Here is a 15,520-nt window from a genome sequence, read left to right as displayed (position 1 = left end):
AGGCGGTGAGAGAGCACACCACAAAAGGAGACCTAAAAGAGAAGCTGGTGGTAAGAGATGGAGCATAGGACGGGGTTTATGTAGGGTTACCATTCGTCCGGATTTACCCGGACATGTCCTCCTTTTTGTACTAAAAATAGCGTCCGGGGGGAATTTGTAAAGCACTCAAAATGTCCGGGATTTCCCCCCTCCCCCGGCAGAGCAGAGCGAGCGGCTGGGAGGGCTGCAGGAAAGTCCCGGGCTGGATTCCGGAGCAGCTGGAGAGGAGCCGGATCTGCCCTGCATTCTGAGCAAGTGTATCAGCACAAAGTGCAGCCCTCCCCTTTTGCAACTGGGAGCGGTTTCTGCCATGCAGTGTAGCAAAACGGGAGCGAGAGCACTTTGTGCTGATACAAGGGCAGCTCTCCCCTGCAGCCCGGTCCGGGCCAGGGACCGGGTTTTGTTGTGCTGGGGAGCTCAGCCACGTGTCCGGCTCGCACAGAGCCCAACACCCTGTTCTGAGCAGCAGGATAAGGGGGCCAGGGGGCAGGAAGGTTCTGGAGGTGGCAGTCAAGAAACGGGGGGGGGGGCTTTTTGGGGGGAGTGGAGAAAGTTTTGGGCAGTCAGGGTACAGGTAGGGGGTAGGGTCCTGGAGGACAGTTGGGGGAGGTCTTAGGAGGGGGCAGTTAGGGGACAAGGAACAGGGAGTCTTAGGTAGGGGGTGGGGTTCTGGAGGGCAGTTAGGAGCAGGGGTCCCAGGAGGGGGCAGTCAGGGGACAAGGAGCGGGGGGGGTGGGGGGCTGGGAGTTCTGGGGGGGAGCTGTCAGGGGGCAGGAGTGGGGAGAGGGATCGGAGCAGTCAGGGGACAGGGAGCAGAGGGGTTTAGATGGGTTGGGAGTTCTGGGGGGGGCTGGCAGGGGGTGGGGAGTGGTTGGATGGGGCGTGGGAGTCCCAGGGGTCTGTCTGGGGGTGGGGGTGTGGATAAGGGTTGGGGCAGTCAGGGGACAAGAGGCAGGGAGGCTTAGATAGGGAGTGGAGTCCTGGGGGGCAGTTAGGGGCAGGGGTCCCAGGAGGGGGCAGTCAGGGGACAAGGAATGGGGGGAGGGTTGGGGGTTCTGGGGGGGTGGGAAGTGGGAGGGGCAGGGGTGGGGCTCCTCCCGTCCTCTTTTTTGCTTGCTGAAATATGGTAACCCTAGGTTTATGGGCCTAACACTGCCTAGAACTCCCAGGGACTTCTGCAGGAATGTGGAGGCTGCAGCTCCTGCAGAACTCCATTAGATTGCTAGGCTTTTCCTGTGCAGTGCCGTTGTAGCCGTGTCTTTTCCTGTCCAGCACGGGATCGTTCTCTGCAGAACATCTCTGAAACCCCCCTCGGCAGCGCGCCAGCCCCAGGGATGAGCCGTGCAGAGGCCTGGGGCTGGGTCTCTGCATCGGAGCACGTTTCATTCCAGCGATGGGGAATTCCACCACTTCCCTTTGGAGGCTGCTGTCCCCGCCGAATCGCCCTTGTGGCTGATGAGCTTTCCCATCCTACACCGACACAAACAGGAGCTGATGCCTTCCAAATAGTGGGAGACGATTGTCATAGCCATCTCGGAGCTGATCTCCGGTTTTATCTCCCTCATGGGCTGAAGGGGCCCGGGTAAGCCTCAGCACACCTGCCACATGCTGTGGTGCGTAGAACACGTCTGGCATTCCACATCATGGCCATTTGAAACAGCCGCTGTGGAGAGTGGGGAGGCCAGAGGCAGCGCGGTGCAGGGACCCTGCAACCAGGGCAGGCAGATGCAGTTACCTGATGACTGGATACGCTACCCTGGAAGGAGAGAGCCTGATTCTCACACTGCCTTGCAACTTGTGTTCACATTTACAGCTGGCAGCGTGGGTGGGAACAGTGCCCAGGTCAGGATGGCAGCGTGTGACGCCAGCTCGCACAGGGGGAAGTGTAGGTGCATGCAGAGTGCTTGCTGTGCTGAGTGTCAAGGTCTCAGCCTTTGCTCTGGGCAGGTGCTAGGAAGGACGGTTCAGAGAGAAGATGGTCATGTGGTTAAAGTACTGAACCGGCTTGGGAGATTTGGATTCAATTCCCAGCTCTGCCACAGACTCCCTAGGTGACCTGGGGCAAGTCCCTTCATCATTCTTGCCCCCAATTTCCCTGTCTGTCAGAGAGAGATGATAATTTCCCGTTCCTTCCCCCCTTTGTCTGTCTCGTCTATTTACATGGTTAACTCTTCAGGGCAGGTGGTGTGTCCATGTCCATGTACGTACGTACACACAGTGCCTGGCACTACGGGGCCCTGGTCTCTGTTGGGGTCTCTAGGAGGGCCATAAAGCAAATAAAAATAGTTCCCCACTCTGCTTCCTCTTTATGTACTCAGGCTGAATGGTTCCTATCAGCTGCACCCCATCTGGTGGCCATTTTCATGGTCTGACAGCAAGGGGCCAGCAGACATTGATTTAGAAGGCCTGTGGCTGACCCCAAGCGTTCGCTTAGCAGGAGTGATTGTTTCTAAAGACCGGGCTTTTCGCTACAGCCTCAGAGCTACGAGGGGAGCTGCCCAAAATTAGATACTGGGGGCCGGGGCGGGGGGGAGGGGGGGAGATGACGTCTTTTTCCGTAAGCCTGGGTCTGCCAATGTGCATGAAATATTGGTTAAATACTAATTAGATAACAATATATTCGTTATGCTGAAGAGGGCATGTCTCTTCAGTGGAAGTTAATCTACCATGGGTGTAATGATGAGCAATAGGCTTACTTAAACAGGGTTATGTATATTCATTGTCTTAATAAGGGATTTGGAAAATATGAGCCCAGGAGCAATCTGGAGAGTTGTAATTGAGGTCATTCCAGGCAGTGTTTTTATAAGTGATATTTTAAAAGTGAAATCATGACAGGAGCCACTTTTCCTGCAAGTTACTGCTTGAGATAGGCCCAGACCAAAGCCCATAGGCCTAAATACAGCCAGACTGGGGGAAGCTGAGATCCGGATCCAAATGTTGAGGCTCTGAACCCATCTCTAGTGGCTGCCTCCCTATTCTCCTGCAGAGATTAGCCACTCCCAATAAGGCACCAGCGGCAAAGGCGAGGAAAGAGCAACCCCTGATCTTCCAGTGGCATGGGAGAGTGTGACTGAAAATGGGGGGAACCCGCACAGAGAAATCTTAGAGCTCACTTTATTTCTTGGGAGGTTTTTCACTCCAGTCTGGAGAAAATCGGTTTCATCAAAGTAGGAAGGTGCTCGCGGTAGAAGCAGGCCCCTCTCTGGAATAAACAGCAGCCCCGACATGCTAGCCCTGGAAAGTCATCCCTTAGGAAGCAGGCAGCAAATTTAAGATGGTATAATGCAGTCAGGCCAAGCAATGAATGAGACGCACTACACAGTGGGGGGTAAGCAGCCTACATGTTACTAAGGAGCAGGGACAGCACTGGACTGAGACGAGTCTACACAGATCGAACGGGTCTGGCCAAACAGATCCACACTTTCATCACAGGAAGGATAAAGAAACAGCTCTAACAAACTCATTCTACATGGGTGGTGGCGGGGGGGGAGGGGATTAAACAATTTTCAGGTGATTTTTTTAATTAACCCCCCAATCACATATTTACTCTTGGGATAGAATACCAGGATATAGTAACAGAAAGGAGTTTAAGTTCTATCACATTTGGAGTGCGGTGGCTTATAAAGAAGAGGCAGACAGTGGGTTTTCTGGCATGTGCTTGGGGATCTGGCCAGTTCAGATGTGCACATTAGCTGTGAAATATCACCCGGAATGGCAACTTCTTCCCATAATCCGTTCCCAGCGTGCAGCAAAGGATTTAGACTTTATAATTAACTCTTGTAACTTCACTGTAAAGTTGACTTAAAATCTCTTATGCAGCTGGGGATAGATTCCATGCCGAGCCTTTGGTGCTGTGCTGCGGCTGCACGGAAATCGCAACGCTCACAGTGTAACCAGAAGGAATTCTTATTGATTTTCAACACCAAAGTCATATATTTTAATTATTATGGCCCTTAGATATTTGTATGAATTAGCGACTTTTTAATTAAATCAATTCATTGCAGCACACAGTACATTCGCTGCTTGGAGTGCAGCTGAGTTTAATGCTAGTTTCCAAAGACATGCTAGAATTATTTTCAAAGGGAAGCTGGCAACTGTCGTCTGCTAATGCATTCCTGGGCTTCCACACAAATCTGCCTCAGTCTTGAGCCACAGTCCTGTCCAGTCCTGGAGCCCCACATGCAAGTCTGGCCCTGGAGAACATGTGCAGAAGAGAAGGTCACAAGGAGCAAGCTAAGCATACAAATTGCTCCCTCTTATTTCTCCATGGGACACACACCACCCAGATGGGAGTGCAGAGGAGTTGGGACCATAGCCCTGTGCTCCTCCTGGACTGGCCTGCTAGCTAGCCAGCCAGCCCAGCAGCGGCGATCATACTGCAAAAGCCATACTTCCTGCAGCTCCAGGAATGGAGGAACCTCCTGGAGTCACCACCATTCCCAGAGCTCTCCCAGGCCCTGCGTCTCCATGCAGCCCCCCAAGCAAGTGCTTCTGATGCACAACGGGGCCCAGCATCGCTAAGACTACGTTATGACACACAGCCATATCGGTGCATCTGGCAAGGGGCACTTGCATCGGTGACTCTAAGACAGCATCGATCCTCTTATCAATCCATCCCAACCTTAGAGTATAACTGTTTGGCTTGGTTTGTTGTTTTACAAATCACTCCACAGTTCTAGAGCTGGATCAGACCTCCTCCCGCAATCTCAGTCCCCCAGACCTGTTGTTCTTGGCCAGGAATAACGCATATTCAAAAGGTGTCTGGTGCATTCGATGCCACATTCTGAATGGCTGTAATTCACATTCTCCGTCGTTGGCTGCTCCACGGCTATTATCCAGTAGAGATTCCCAATGAGCACCAATCGGAGATGCCAACAACGCCTTTCATAAGTAGCCTTGAAATATATTGAACTGTTATTACTAGTGTTGAGGACAAAGCAATGCATAAACCAGATGCTTGGAGTGATATCAGTCTGTATTTCTGTAATATTCTCTACAGTTCGCTTTCAGAGGAGCTGTTCCTGCATCTAGTGATTTCTCGCATGCCTCTTTGTAGCTGAAGGCATTGCTAGAATTCACCTCTAATAAACCTGCCCTCTCTCTTAACTCAGAAGATGACTTGGACCTATTGTCCTCAGATGCAGAGCTGTGATCTTTACCCCATTGTTAAATCAGCTGTGACTTTTGCCTGATCTACTAACTGAGGAATTACCTCTGCAGGACTTACCAGGGAGGAAGGCCTTCTGTGTAAGGCAGTGGGCTGGGGTCAGTTTTCAGTTTTACCACAGACTTTCTTGAGAAAAATCATTTCCTCTCTCTGTGCCCCAGTCCCCACATCTGTTAAATGCCGAGAATAGCACTTGTCTGTCTTGCACATGATCACTTGGGTGGAAACTGTCTTAGCATCCGTACATAAAGCCCCCCCGCATAATGCAGCCTTGATCTCAGTAGGGCCACCCGGAGCATCTCCGGGTTCTCCCTGTGGTCTGTGGACTTTTCTCTATATCCTCATGAATATGTGATCAATGAGGGTGAAATTCACAATTGTATATTAAGAGCCATGTAGGCCCCACCCCCCATTTGGAGGTACTACATGATAGACCTAGAACCCACAAGAGCTGTGCAGAGCCCAGCAGCACCTATTCTAGCCAGGCACCGCAGTATTAGCCACTGAAGAGCAACCCAATATCCTGCCCATGGATTAGGGGAAAGGGTTCTGCCCCATAACCTGGTCTGATTACTCACACCCAACCCATTTGCTCAGGCTCTCTGTGTGCGTCACAAAGAGGAGGGTGATTTTCAACCCCAGATTCCTGGATTTACAAGGAAGATGGTAAAGAGATCACTCTATCCATGAGGTTTTCCCCCTTTTTCGTCCTAGCCAGAGCCTGGGATTCTAGGTGGAGAAAAGTGGATGCAGCGGTGTTCACAGCCCCTTTCATGACCACTAACCACAAGTACTCCACCAACTGAGCCTCGCTAGTACAAGTAGTTGTGGTAGGTGTATGTTTAGCTGCACTTTACATGAGGGAGAGTTTCAAATGGTTTGTTGGATGGCAACATTGTCTGTTTGTCACTCCCACTTCACCCCATATTGTGTAGCTATCACACCGTGGGTACAGACAACGATGCCAAGTGCAAAGGGAATCAGGAGTCCATTAAAAAAAAGAAGAAGAAAATAAGGGACTAAACTGAAGATCCCAGAAGAAACAGATTTTCCAAAATCCGGGTAGCAGCTCCTGAAACAATGAACAATCCTGTTTAAACACGACTCATTATGGTAAATAAGTTTCTGTCTGAAGCCCACCAGCGCTAGGTCATACTTTGGGCTGAATTCTTAACCCGTGATGCGCCTCTGAAACTGGCATAGGCTCCCATTGCTGACACTAGCATAAGCTCCTGAACAGAATTAAATTCCAATCTACAGCAAGTTTCTGAGCTGTGCCACATTCCCAGCCAGAAATATACTGCTGAGCTGAGCTAACCCCACCCCACAAACCGGTGTCTCAGAGTTGGAGCAGATTTCCATCTACACTGAGCTCCCAAAGCAGAATAGGAAATGGGGGCCTAGAGGCCAGTTTTATAGTCCCCTAGCACCACCCCTAATAGCTTCTGGCCACTCAGCCCCCTCCACCTGATCCTAAGTGGACTCTCTCAGCCAGCCACAAATAGTGCAGCACCTCCCAGCCCAGCCGTTGGGAGGAGGAAAAGAGAAACCAGCTCTGCCGCAATGGGGTTTTACCTTCTAATCTCTCCTGGGGGGTCAGAATTTTGACGTTTCCTCAGGTTTCCCTGTGCGAGGGATAGGAGTTCAGTTCATTGCTGGAGGTAAGATTCCTGCATCTAAATCCTAAGTGATTGAGAGATGTATCACCCTGTAGAACCACTTCCATTGGATTGGAACCGATTAATAAGTTTCCCCTCTCGGTCCCCCCTGTAATTGGAATGGTGCTAGAGATTTCCAACTCTTTGAGTTGCCAAACTAGTAATTTACCCACTTTATTTCCTGACTGGTACTTGGTTTGCTTTACTCACAATAGAATGAATGTGCAGCTTCATTAGCATGTATTGGGTTCAATTCATATTTAAATGTAGTCAGTTTCATTAGCTTTACATTAGCGATCGCTCCTCAGAAAAGGAGGCGTTTTTCTTTAAAGCCCCGTGTAGTCGTGGTTAGTCACTCACTCACCTCACTTCCAAAAGGGGGTAGCAGGGTTGATATGGGGATGCTGCCCTCTAACATACCTTTTACCTGCCTCTGACACAGACGTGTGCAGAGCAACTGGCTGCTCAGACAACTCGGAGGATGTTTTCTGTCCCTGTTTCAGTTCTCCAGGGCTTCCTGCCCCACTGCAAGCCCTGCTGTAGAGTTGACTGTTGCATAGTAAACTAGAAATCGGTTTCTCAGACTTTAGGAAGGGGTAGGTGCCCAGGTCCCTTTCTGGTGTCGGCTCAGCTCTTCACTCCATTAACAAATTCTGGACTCTTCACTAGAGCCACATGCAATTTCCAACCCCTTTGTTTCTCCCCCTCTCTTGCACTGTCCTTATAGGATTCATTCATTCCCCGTGAAAGCCTCCCTGTGCACTGGGCCAGCAAAGGGTTAGGTCACACTGATGGGCCACGTGAGCCTCCTTTGAAGGCGATCAGTGATGCACTGGCCTCCTATGCTGGGATGGATTTCACCCTGAGCGAATAGTCAGTCTTACAGATAACTGTCTCCCTTGTGGTATTACCCAGCTAAAGTCTCTCTTGACCCAATAGAGAGCGAGAGCCTGATCCAAACTCACAGTGACCTCAGGGAGTGTCTTTCTACTCACAAACAACATGGGCCAAATCCCAGCTTTGTTTACATATGTGCAAGTCCCTGTGCAGGGTTGCTCGGGTGTGAATGAGGGCACACTAAGGCCTCGTGCCCATTTAGTAGTCCTAAAATCGGGACTCCTTGCAGCCAAAAATCAAGCCTACAGCTGTGGCAAACCATCAACTGTCCACTGCAGCTGCCTCCTTGCATCCAGTTTTCATTTTCCCCTCCCTCCAGGCCTGGAAGGCTCCTTGTGTGAGCTGTGCTAGGGGCATGAAATGGGGCCAGCAGGGAGGCAGACTGGACTAGCAGGTCTGCAAAGCACCTGAAGGAATGATTCATGACCTGGGTAAATTGTTCATCAGTGTGAATAAGACCCTGTATCACTGCCAAGGTCACTAAGACCCACGGAGACTTGTGCATTGTGCCAGTTGCACAGTCTACAGCTCCCTGTGAGTTGCTCTCTCAAGTGTCACATTTGTACAAGAGATCAGAACGTTTTTGAAGGAAGAACTTGCTCATCTGGGTCAACTCCTCTTTTAGTTTTAGGCTGCAGTTGCTTTGAACATGAGTTTCTTCCAGTGCTGTCCTGCCTGCTCCTTTCTCTGGGTTTAGCAGAGTCCCACCTCCATAGGCTTGAACATGAAGATGGTGGAAAAACAGAAAAAGGGTCCTGGGAATTTTGGCTTCTTACCCCAATTTGTCATTTATTCCAAATTTTCTGCCTTTTTAAAAAATGGTCACTTTTAGGGTGGGGGAAGCCCCCCCGGGTGTAACTATGCTGAACAGTCCATATGAGCAATGGGGGTGGGGGGGAGAAGAGGGAAGAGTATAAAGGCTAAAGAAAAAAAAATTCCTTACCAGTTTCCACTGAAAACTTTTGAAAACAGGCCGGATTCTCTAGTGCCTAGCCAGACTCTCAGCGAGACGGGTTGGCAAAAACATAAAAAAGAAGTTTTATAAAAAAAAAAGACATTTTGATGAAAAATGGTGTTCATTGAAAAAGTCAAGCCCCTTTTCTCGTCCTCAGCCACACAGGCAGGAGGAGGCTTCCCCTGTTGCTTTGGCTGTGATGGGGAGAGCAGGGGCCGCTCACCCTGTATTGCTGCTGCCAGGGAATTGCAATGGAGGGGCAGGTTTCCTGGCCAGAGGGGAAAGTGAACTGTGCTAGGAACGGGCTGAACTAACTTCCTCCCTGCCCAGGGCAGGCGGCAAGCATGACTGTCTGAGCAGCAACTCATTTTCTGGCCGCTCCAGGCGCAAAGTGGCTCTCACACACTCAGGGCAGATTGCAGCCTAGCCCCATAAACGTTTGTCTCCTCGTGGCATTCACAGCACGTTCTCCCCCTTTGTGCGCTTGGCATGGCTTCCTCCTTCAGCTGGGCACAGGTACCCACACTCCAGATTCTAGGTTGGCCCCGCCCCCTTTTAGCTCCAGGAGAATGGAAGATAAGGAGGCTAAAGTAGGTCTCTAAATTTCCCAATTATGTCTTTCACCTGCCCCTTAGCAGCAGCACAGAGCAATTTAATCACTCACCCAGCACCAGGCATTGGAGTCTACACCACATGGCCCTTTGAAACCTCTTGAAATCTATTACAGACCTTTGATCTTTTCCTACATAAAGGGCATTCTGGAGAGAGTGGATAGCATTAAACAGAAACAATTTTTCCATGGGGCTTTCTTTTCTCTCTCTCTTTCTTTCCTTTTTAAAGAAACCTTCATGTGACAAGAAGAACACTTATAAAAAAAGGCCCAACCAGGCTGAGTTTTGGGGTCATTAGCTCTTGAGTGGAATTCATTGTATTCATTTTATAAATGGTGAAACAGAGTCAGCTTGAAAATTCAGCATCTATTAAGAGCAAATTCAAAGCATGTGGCATCAAAATCACATAAAGCTGAACTGTTAAATATTTAGGGCAGATGATGAACAGCATGTCATAATATTTGTTGAATTGCATTTGCTATTTGATGCATCGTCTCACTTAAAGCCCTGACTTTTGCAGGCAGCAACAGAAGAATAAAAAACAAATCAGTTGACTGCCAGTATTTGGTTATGAGTGTGTGATTTAATTTAGACTTCATAAAACTAATATTGCATGCTAAATACCAGGTGGATATTAATTTTAATTAACAGAGGTTTAGCAATGCATAATTAATAGGCATTCAATTCACATACAATAATTCTAATTTAATGTAGGTAGAATCCTTATTTGCACTCCATTTGAATTTTCATATATGGCATCTTTTTATTTCATTGCCATTCAGGGTCAGACCTGGAAAGTAGTTCTCTTTGGCATTTGAGTGCTTGTGAATGGTATGGGAGACTGCAAGTTTTTGTTCATGTAGGAAAAATTCACCCATGTGCAGAAGGCTGGCATAAGGCCACTAGACTTACGTTATGTCTATACCTCTGGCAGAGCGTGGAGTACATAAAATGCATCTCCACCCCCCACCCCCCCAGCTCAGGTATAAATAGCAGTTTAGATAGTGAGACACTGCTTAGGCGAGAGGAGTAAAGACATGTCAGAACCTTAAGGTATACACCCTGCAGGGTCTCTGCACAGCCAAGCACTGCCTCCCACGTCTACACGGCTATTTTTAGCACAGCAGTCTCCTGCTGCCTGAGTTGTTCTTCACCACAGTGAAAGGCTCCAACACCCGGGAGCTGCTGAAGCTTTTCCCGGCTGCTTTCGCACTGCCAGAGCCTTTCAAAGCCATGTGCAGCGAGCCAGACCCTGCACACCGTTGCCAGTGAATACCAGGGTTGAGTCACAAAAAGGTCTGGTACAAAGCCCATTGAAGTCCATGGAAAGGCTCTGCTCCAAATGGCTTAAATGGGGTTAAGTAACACACAGCCCGTGTGCTGGCTCCACTCCTGGAGAGCAGGGAGAGAAGAGGCAGTGGCAGTAGAAGGTTCTCCGATACATCGTCCCTTTGCTAATCTGTCTCCATCCAAACGGGGGTGGGGTGGCACCGTCTCTAAAGATGAGAGAACTGGTCATTCCCAATGCCCCTTCAGACCTTGCCTTCTCTGCCCATGCTACTAACAAGGGTGTTGGTTACTGACAGTTGCTGGGGATACAGGCACTCGATAGGACTGGACTGGGATGATATCATCCTGGCATCACAGGCTCACACAAACAACGACCAGAGGTTTACAACCTTTGGCCTTTTCCATTCCAGGCTGGATCTGAGCGCGTGAAACGCTATCTATCCCTCCTAGACAGCGTTCAGTTCCCCGGCAGGGCTTTCTTCCCCCACCCTGACTCCGGACATGATCAAGAAGGAGGATAGGGATATTCTGCAGGGAGACTTGAATGAGCTTGTGAATTGGAGTATCAGAAATAAGATGAAATTTAATAGTGAAAAGTGTAAGGTGATGCACTTGGGGATGTCTAATAACAATTTTAGTTACAAGATGGGGACGCATTGGTTAGAAGTAACGGAAGAGGAGAAGGACCGAGGGGTCCTTGTAGACCGCAGGATGACTATGAGTCGACAATGTGACGTGGCGGTGAAAAAAGCCAATGCGGTCTTGGGATGTATTAGGCGAGGTATATCTAGTAGGGATAAGGAGGTCCTGCTTCCGTTATATAAGGCGCTGGTGAGACCTCATTTGGAGTACTGTGTGCAGTTCTGGTCTCCCATGTTTAAAAAAGATGAACTCAAATTGGAACGGGTGCAAAGAAGGGCAACTAGGATGATCAGAGGAATGGAAAACCTGTCGTATGAAAAGAGATTAGAGGAGCTTGGGTTGTTTAGTCTGACAAAACGAAGGCTGAGGGGGGATATGATTGCTATCTTTAAATATATCAGAGGGATAAATACAAGGGAGGGAGAGGAATTATTCCAGCTTAGTACTAATGTGGACACGAGAACGAATGGATATAAACTGGCCGTGGGGAAGTTCAGGCTTGAAATTAGACGAAGGTTTCTGACCGTCAGAGGGGTGAAATATTGGAACGGCCTTCCGAGGGAAACGGTGGGGGCGACGGACCTGTCTGGTTTTAAGATTAAGTTAGATAAGTTTATGGAGGGAATGGTTTAATGGTAAAACATAGTAGCCAAGGAAAACCAAGCAATGGTACGTAAATAGCATAATGGCCAACAAGGGTCAGGCTAGAGACTCTTGCCTACATGCTCGGGGTATTACTGATCGCCATTTGGGGTTGGGAAGGAATTTTCCTCCAGGGTAGATTGGCTGAGCCTCTGGAGGTTTTTCGCCTTCCTCCGCAGCATGGGGCAGGGATCACTAGCAGGAGGGTCTCTGCCGATTGAGGTCACTAAAATACAGGATTGGGGACTTCAATGGCAGAGTCCAGGGAAGGGTCATGTGGCCTGCAGCATGCAGGGGGTCAGACCAGATGATCATAATGGTCCCTTCTGACCTTAAAGTCTATGAGTCTAAGAAGAGAAAAACAACTTTCACCAACAATGCTCGATCTCAAAGGATTCCTGATTGATCCATTTCTTTTCAAAATTTGTACTGAGAACTTTCTTAAAAGTGTACAGAAAATGTTTGTTGACTGAACACCTGTCTTTTGGCAAACAAACAAGGAAACAAAAATGTTTAATAACTATTTTCACAACATTTGGTGTTTTCAATACACATTTTGACTTAAATGAATAAAATTTTTTCTAAATAAGTCAATTTTTTATAGAAAAGAGAGCTGTGAAACTTTTTCAAACTCTTTTCAGTGCATGCTACCTACTGGATACAACTGCAGTGAAGCCGGTAACTCTGAAGCCAGCATCTGAAGGATCAGCAGTTGCTGAGAGTAAAACAAGTGGGCTTTTCATAATGTCTTTTTATTTACACTGATTTTATCTACATTTCCTATTTACGCTTTTTTAAAGAAAGTCCCATGACTTTCCTTCTTCCACCTGTTTAGTGTGCTGAATTCGGTCCGTCTATGGTATTTATATGGCCCCACCACTATAGTATTTGAGCACTTCACAGTCATTGACATAATTATCCTCACAATACCCCTGTGAGGTCAGGCAGTGCATTCTACAGATGCGGAACTGAGGCAGAGAGGGGCTAAGGGACTTGCCCAGAGTCACACAGGAAATCGATGGCAGAGCAGGGAATTGGATTTAGGATTCCCTTGTCCCAGGCCAGCACCCTAACCACTGGGCCATCCTAAGTCTCTGCAAAAGATGTTCATGATTTTTAACCACCTCTTATTCTTCCAATGGATTTCTACTAGTGTAACTTCATTGACTTAAACAAAGTCCCACCTGATTTACATGGGCAGAAGTGAGAGGAGAGTCAGATCTCCTGTAATGGAGAGGGGCTGGTGGCCAGAGTGCAATGGCCTGTGCTTAAAACCATTGCAGGTGTGCAGTTTAATGGCCATGTTAATCGGATAGCAGCAGGTGTACTGGGAAATCTAGTGCTAATATTGAGCTTTGTAACCCATAATAAAGACAAATACAAAGTACTTTTACTATGCTGCAGTCTTTGTTACAAGCCCAGTCAATCACACACACGAGCCTGGATTTATTTCAGTTGTTGCATTGTTTTTCTGCTCCAGATTTTGGATGGACTGTGCACCAGCTGGACAACACATATAATACAAGACTTCAGCCCAGACAAATATATTTTTAGTATGTTTTATTGATGCCCATGTTGCCTAAAAACGGTATTGTAGATCCTTAAGAATTTCAAGCTTTCAGACATTTTTTTTTCTACCGTGCATTACAGTTTAAAGCATGTGTATGGTCCAAAGAATGGCTATAACAATGACACGTCTGTGTGCCTGATTTATTCTCCCATCAGTGAATTTCCAGGGTAAATATGCTGAATTTACACAAGTCAAAATACTTTTTTTTTTTGAGTTTTTCACTGCCTGTGCTGCCAGATCAGCCTCATGTGTGGATATGAAATTGAGCTCATTCTAATATGTGTGGGTCCCACCAGCACCACAGGTTCTGGAATCAGAACCTATCTGGCTGGATGAATACAATTAAACCCAGCTCACACTCCAGCAGCATGAGCTAAAGGGGAGACGGACAAATAGTGTGTTCCAATGCCACTCCGATGGAAGTCAGTGTAAGAAAAAACTTGGGTTTGTAATTAAACCAACCAGAGTAAGCTCAAGAGAACCTCTAGTTAGTTACCACTCACACTGGAGTTACTCAAAGCTTTAAAGATGTTTTGTTTTAAACAAGTAGGCCAGAGTTTTCAAAGTAATTTTGAGAATCTCAGTTTCTGGGAACCCCTCTTGACCCACGTGAGTGCACTGGACTTTCTCAAAACTAGATCCCTTTAAGGTGTCTGAACAACCAGTAATAGACACTTCCAACCCCCCTGATCAGTTTTGGAAATCTTGACTGTTCTAAAGTCTGCTTATCTGGTAAATTAAAAGTTTCTTGGCATTTTCATTGCCCTTATCTTGATAGTGCCCTATTCCCAGGAGCTTGTGGCTCTTTTTGTAATTAATAGAGCATGCTAAAAAAAAAAAAAAGCCTGTTTCATTTTAATCATGTTTTATGCAAATTAGAAATGTAAATATCATGAAGAAATCTGTTGCTAACTTAATTTGTTTCTGCTGTAGCACTGTTGAAGGCCTTTGATCTCAAATTAGTGCTTTGATCTGCTCCCTTGATCAGGGTTATGCACATGCTGTTTGTAGTAGATGCTCTTTCTTAGATGTAAAACAAAATAATATCCGAATGGATCGTTCAAAGAAATATCACAATAAACATTGCCAATTAGACTGCACAAACATGAGGTGCAAACGACTGAAAGTTAACTGCCGCAAGAGATTCCCAGCTGATATAAATTGGTACACCTCCATTGAAGTCTTTGGAGCCAGGCCAGTTTATGCCCAGTTGAGGACTGGGCCAATAGTCTTAAATTAAAAGAACGAGGAATCCTTGTGGCACCGTAAAGACTAACAAATTTATTTGAGCATAAGCTTTCGTGGTTTGTTAGTCTCTAAGGTGCCACAAGGACTCCTGGTTCTTTTTGCTGATACAGACTAACACAGCTTCCCCGCTGAAACCAGTCTGAAGTTAGTGACTTACAAGATTCTAACATTTGGGTGAGGAGGGGAGGAAGTAATGCTCTCCAATACGCACTGTTCACTTCCCAGCTCTGGCCCTGTGTTTGGGGCTGCCTCTTCCCCAACTCTCCCCCTCACCCACTGCTACTCGATCGCTGCTCTCAGCTGGCAAGGTCAGAGGTTATTAATCCGATTAGCACAACGGGCCAGAGCTAGGGAGGGAGCAGGAGAGACCAGCTGAGGAACATGCATTTTCCCCTCTGTCAAGTGGCGCTGATGGGCCTTATGGCATGTCCCTGTGTCCCCGGGGAATCTGTCCGGTGTGTGGGAGTGGCACTCAACGAACATGCATCTGTGTGCCAGGCCAGCGTAGCTGCTGCAGAGCTGAATAGCTGGTGGAAGAGAGATGGGAAGGAGAGTTAAGAACCACCGGCTTCATGCCTGGATGCCCGCCATAAGGCTGGGTCAGGAAAACGCAGCGAGAGCGGAGAGATTTGGCCGGTTTGTTTGTTTCTGTGCAGCACCTGGATTTACTGCAGCACCTGGATTTAATCCCCGACAAAGCCTGATCTTTATCGAGGGCTGCTGGTTAGTTTAGCAGGACATAAAATGCAGCCAAGTGGCTTTGTAGAAAAGCAGTTCGAGCAGTTGGGTGGCAAGCCTTGT

General features: G+C 47.8%; 1 protein-coding gene across 2 annotated transcripts in view; it reads left to right on the top strand.

The window, feature by feature from the left end:
• GRIK3 (glutamate ionotropic receptor kainate type subunit 3) overlaps positions 1-15,520 on the top strand; it is a 234,016-nt gene that overhangs the window by 90,927 nt on the left and 127,569 nt on the right. The window lies entirely within an intron of this gene.

Source organism: Malaclemys terrapin, chromosome 22 (genome assembly GCF_027887155.1).
Source record: "Malaclemys terrapin pileata isolate rMalTer1 chromosome 22, rMalTer1.hap1, whole genome shotgun sequence".
Taxonomy (NCBI): Eukaryota; Metazoa; Chordata; order Testudines; family Emydidae; genus Malaclemys; species Malaclemys terrapin.
Note: the sequence above shows the minus strand (reverse complement) of the source record. Positions and strands in the feature narration are given on the sequence as shown.